The sequence below is a fragment of the Corvus brachyrhynchos genome, unplaced genomic scaffold (assembly GCF_000691975.1).
Source record: "Corvus brachyrhynchos isolate BGI_N302 unplaced genomic scaffold, ASM69197v1 scaffold21, whole genome shotgun sequence".
NCBI lineage: Eukaryota > Metazoa > Chordata > Aves > Passeriformes > Corvidae > Corvus > Corvus brachyrhynchos.
In genome coordinates, this window is record NW_008236924.1 from 7,057,541 (window position 1) to 7,063,029 (window position 5,489).

Here is a 5,489-nt window from a genome sequence, read left to right on the forward strand (position 1 = left end):
CAGGCCCCGGCCCCGCCTCAGCTCTGCCTCCACCAAGGCTAGGTTTAGCCCCCGGAAGTCGGTTTGCTTCAAGTGCAGCCTTTTCACTCCCTTTCATATGTCCACAAGAAATGTTTTCCTGAGGCCACACAAAAGCTTTGCTAGAGCTGTGAATCTTCTTGTCTTTATTACAGCCCGGCTGTTGGCCCACCCCTCACAAATAAGCTGCAGGAGCTGGGAATATGAGGGAACTGAGGAAAACATGACTGGCACTGTGAAGACACTCTCATGTGAAGAAGGTCCTTTCGGTGTCACTCACTGTTTATGCCCAGGGCTGGGGAAAATGATTTTAGAAGCCTTTAGAAGCCTGTTAATTAGAATTTGTTTTCAACTCTCTCATGTCCCAGAGCTGAGCACAGGGAAGAGCGACTGTGCTTTTCTGGCTTGGGTGGGCTTTGAGATGACAGGGAAAACACCGACTGAGGAAGTGTAGCTGAAACTTCAGAATGAGATGCATCGGGACTGCTGCTTTATCCTTGTTTTACACCTCACTGAAGGGGTGCGTGGTGATGAGGTTCAGAACTACACCAGAACCAGTTTCCTTCCCATATTTGATGTACCCTGAGCTCTCTCAGTCTCTTGGAGCCGAGCACCAGATGTGTGGGCACACGAGATTTCACAGGCCGAGTCCCTGGTTTAATGTTTTTCCTTTTTTAAAAATTCATTTTGGCTCAGGACACAGTTACAGTCATTTTGTTGCAAACTTGTGTATGTAATATTCTGCTAGTGATTACTGTATTTAAATGACAGCCCTGTTCCAAGCCTCTCCTGCAAAGCAGATCTTACGGTGCAGAGTCCGTGGTACCGCCGAGAACAGGCTCCTGGGAAATGTGTCACTTTGTAGAGCTGAATGGGATAACAGTGGAGAATTACAGCCATGGATAACAGAGATCAGTAACTGTGGCATAAGCTGCTTCATGCAAATTTATGCTTTAGGAGAATTAGTGTTTGAAGGCTGAGAAGATCCCAGCTTTCATGCAAGACCTGCACAGTGTGCGGGCTGCATCTGATGGCTGTGACTTAGTGCCACTTGGCTGAGCTGTGTGACTCGCTGCAGCTCACTGGGCAGGGAAATGAGACCCAAATCCCAGGCACTGGGCTGTGTAATTGGGATCTGCTGGGGAAACGCTCTTTGTCGAGAAATCTGTTTGGGTTTTCTTAGATTATTAAAATTTCCTGACAGCTTAGGTCGAGCTTTCATTAATGAGCTCTCTCTGCACCAGGCATCTCAGCACTGCTGTAGGGAATCACGTGTAGGATGAATTCCCAGCCCTCCGGAGCAGGGTGTGCTCTGACACAGCCCGTGGGTTCAAGGGGAGGGCAGGCACTGCAGCTGCACAGCTGCTCCTTCCTGATGGTTCGGGAAGGGCAGCCCATGGACTGCCTGGAGCTGCAGCCTGGGGAGGCACCAAACACCAGACACCATCCCTTTGCTGAGGCACCAGCTCCAGCTGCACTGGTGGCTGTCACACAATGCCAGAATCCCATGCTGGTTTGGGTTGGAAAGGACCTGAAAACTCATCCCATGCATAGCCCAGATTGCTCCAGGCCCCACCTGGTGTTGAACACCACCTGGACAGGGAATTTGGGTGTTCAAGAGATCTTGAAATGGCTCCAACCTGGGAAGAGTAGAAGTACTCATAAAAGTACTCACTTAGTACATGGGCTACACAGTGCTGGTGTCATGATAATGCTACCAAAGCTTCTTTTTAGCTGTAATGTTAAAAAACACACTATAACTACACCAGTATTAATAACAGGATAATTTGAATCAGACTGAGAATAAAAGTATTAGTCAAAGAACTTTGGAGGAATGGGAGGATGGGAAAAGGGAGAGGAGGAAGATGAAGGTTGCTGAAATAGGCCTTGTTATGGCAGAACTTGAAAGGGAGGAAGGGAGCCCCTTGCAGAGGGGACACTGAAAACAGCGATTTTTGTTTGATTTTAATCCTTGGTTGCTGATGTGAGTGTCCATGAGGTCTCTGCCTGCCTGCACATGCTGCGTCTATTGCAGGGTCAGGGCTGTTTGTGTAGCAGATTGCTTTGTTGAACAGTGGCCATGGAATTCCAAAGGAGTTGTCAGCACACATGTATCAATTATTCTCCAGAATGTTCTCTGATGTGCAGTGATTGATATGGAGATCCCCCTTAATGTCAGCTTTTGGAAAGCTCAAACCTTGTGCTGTGCATGTGCTGTGGGTGTGGTGTTTGCCAGAAGGAGAAAAGGGATTTCCGTGCAAGAGCTGTGACCTCTCTCTGTGAGATACACGATGGCAAAAAGCGATGTCGTGTCTCCATTTGAGCCTCGCTCCGAGCCTGTGCTCGCATCCTGAGCAGCTGGGAATGCTGCTCTTCCCCTTTGCTTGTTTTGGATGAAAATACATTATGCACTTGAGTTATAATAAAAGATCAAGGGCAAATCTGTGTAATGCTTTACTCTGTATTTGTGAATAAACCTGGCTTCATGGCACTCACGCTCTGTGCTGGAAGATCCTTTCTCAGGGAAATCCAGCCATTTAGTGTTGCTTTATGCTTTTTCTTCAAAGTGAAAGATTTGTTAGGGCTTCCCATTCCCACATACTGCTGGATTTGAGCAGATGAGAATTTCACTGTGTGTAATTCACACTGCTGGATCAGGGATAATCTCTTATTTAGCTTGGTATCACTTGTTCTTGCCTGGCTTCACTTGCAGGGAGCTCAGTCTCTGGAGCTGAGTGATGAGAGGGCCACTCCACTCTAGGAAGGATACACCCCTGTTGGACAGGTGTCTGTCTGGGTTAAAGGGCTGGAACCCTGCAAGAGCCTGGAACTGGTTCATCTGAGGCTCTGTTCTTTGCCATGGATTGAGTTTGGATTGGCATTGATGTCTGGGAGCACCGGTGCAGAACACGGTTTCTGCTTCTCAGGGAAACCATTGGCCCTCATGAGAGGCCCAATCCAGACATTTCCTTGTTGCTCTGCCATGCCACCATTCTCAGAAACTGCCCTCTTCTCACTGGCCTGATGGAGTTCTGCCCTGGAAAACATTGCCTGGGCTCAGTACTCAGACACGAGCCTGCTGAGAAGCACAGAATGTTACAGGGAACAGGGCTGAAGGATCCTTAGGTGGCACCTTGAAGTTGTTCCTGAATCAAAGTGCAAGCCTGGAACTGGAAGTACTGTTCTTCTTTCTCCCTTTTTTATTTTAACTGTTGTGTGTAAAAATCACACAGAGCGATGAAAGTTCTCATGTGGCTTTTTAGGTGGAGTCTTATGTCCAAAGTCCAACTTGGATATATTTTTTCCCCAGAATTACTCCTTCAGTTTCTGCTACTTTCAATTGCTCCTTCTCCAAGCACCTCAAAACTCTCCTTGGTGTTTGTTGCTGATAAGCAGCTTCCACGTTTCTCACTATGTGTGGGTGACTTGATTTGAATTTCCAGCCTGCAAGTTCCCACTGGAGATGGGAGGTGGTACACACACACACTGCTACTACAGCCCAGCCAACACTGCCCTTCCTTTCTAGCACTAGTTGCTGCTGCTTTTCAGACACCTATTTCTAACACCCACCAAATTCAATAAAGTCAGTTGTTCCATGATTTCCTGAAAGGCCAATTTAGCACTTCGTCAGAAGGAATGACCTCAGACCTCTGAATGATGTCACAGCATTCATGGATTGGCTTTCAGCACAGCTATGCTGGGACTTTTGGAACATACACTTTAAGCTCAGGCTAAATTTTCCCTTGCCTGTGCTGAAGGTTATGAAGGCATCTGTCAGAAATGAGAAGTGCTTCATCCTCCTCCCTTTGATGGATGCTGCTTTTCTTTTCCATCAGAACTGTAGCTGCTCCTTGGTCCTGACACATATTTTACATTTAGGTCACCATGTATTTGGCCCAGATTTTAAAGTTTCACTCTCTCAAGCTGCATTTTGATGGATTTGGCCCATGGCTTGTATTTAGCTGGGGAGCATTACGTGATGCTTTTACTACTGAAGTCATTTCATCAAAGGAAATTGTGTTACAGTGAAATAATTGGAATGTCCCATGTAAAGAAATAAGAGCAGGTGCTGAATTGCTTTCATTATTATTTGAAAAGTGCAGATGCATTTCTAAAGCTGTTGTGATTAAAATTCTAAGGTTTTTGTTCTTTTCAAAGGGCAGTTCTGATGATAATGTTCCAAAATGACTTAGAGCTTAGAGCTGTCTGTATTGGCTAATCACACAGAATCTGTGCCTGATGCTTGGCAGAGCTTGTCAGGAGTCACAGGTTTGGGTAACTCCTGCCACCCCCGTTCACTGAGCACCTGCACATCACACTCGCTGTGGTGTCCTGGCCCTCAGAGCACCGCCTGGCTGAGCTCCACCCCCAGCCTTGGGCCTTTGGTTGTTGGCCTGGGAACATCACAAACGCTTCCGTGCTGGTTTGAACACCATCAGTTTTTATTGGGGAGAGGGAATTGATTCTTTGAGCCCGGCCAATATGGCACCTCTGCCTTTATGAAAATGGATTTTAATTAGATTGCAGCATATGAACTAGCATGGAAAATTAAAATATTTGCAAAAGTTGATGCAATTCTCCCTGCTTTGAAGAGGGACAGCACTGTCAGCCCCAGAGGCAGCTGCCATTTCTTCTGGCTGGCCATGCAGATGTTAAATCCTGTCCGCACCAACTGCATCAGGCTCTTAAAAAAGTAATGAAGACATTTAAGTGAACATGATCTCACATCCCACCTTTAAATCCTCTGTGCAAGGGTTATGGAACTCTTGACCTGCACTGCTTCCACTGCTCTGCAGAGCCACAAGAGCAGGACACAGGACTTGGGCTTTTCTCTGAGGCACAACCAGCACGCTCTGTAGTAGCACCAGATCCTGCTGGTTTAAAAATAAGGATCCTGAAATAAGAGAGATACTCTGTTCAGGAGTGCAGCAGTTGCTTCAGAATTAATGAATTAAGGTAAAAATCAAGGGTTTGATTAACTGTTCAGCTCTCAGATTTAATTTGAAAAGTCCATAGGTACTCAAATAATGACTTACTGTCAGCCTGGAAAATTATTCTTTTTGGCTATTTTGTTTTAAATTATGGCTATGGTTTCAGAAGCATCTCGGTGAACTATCTGCGATCTCAGCTGGTCAGAGCATGGTGCTAATGCACCAAAGTCGTGGATTCAATCCCCATGTGGGTCATTTACTTAAGAGCTGGACTCTTCTAACTCACAATATTCTGTGAATCTGTGAATTTAAGTGCAATCAGTAAAATCTACCCATGCATGGTGACTCCGTCACACAGAGACTTCACTCTAAAGCTTTTGGTCAACGTTAGAGTAAAAGGCTTTCTTTTCTCATATGTTTATCATTCCGAGTAGAGCATTTTTGCCCAGAAGTGGTGTGAGCTGGCACAGGGCTGTGCTGGCCCGTTCCCGCGGATGCCCGGTGGTGTGGGGTGCTCCGAGGAGGCGCTTCTGCAGCTCC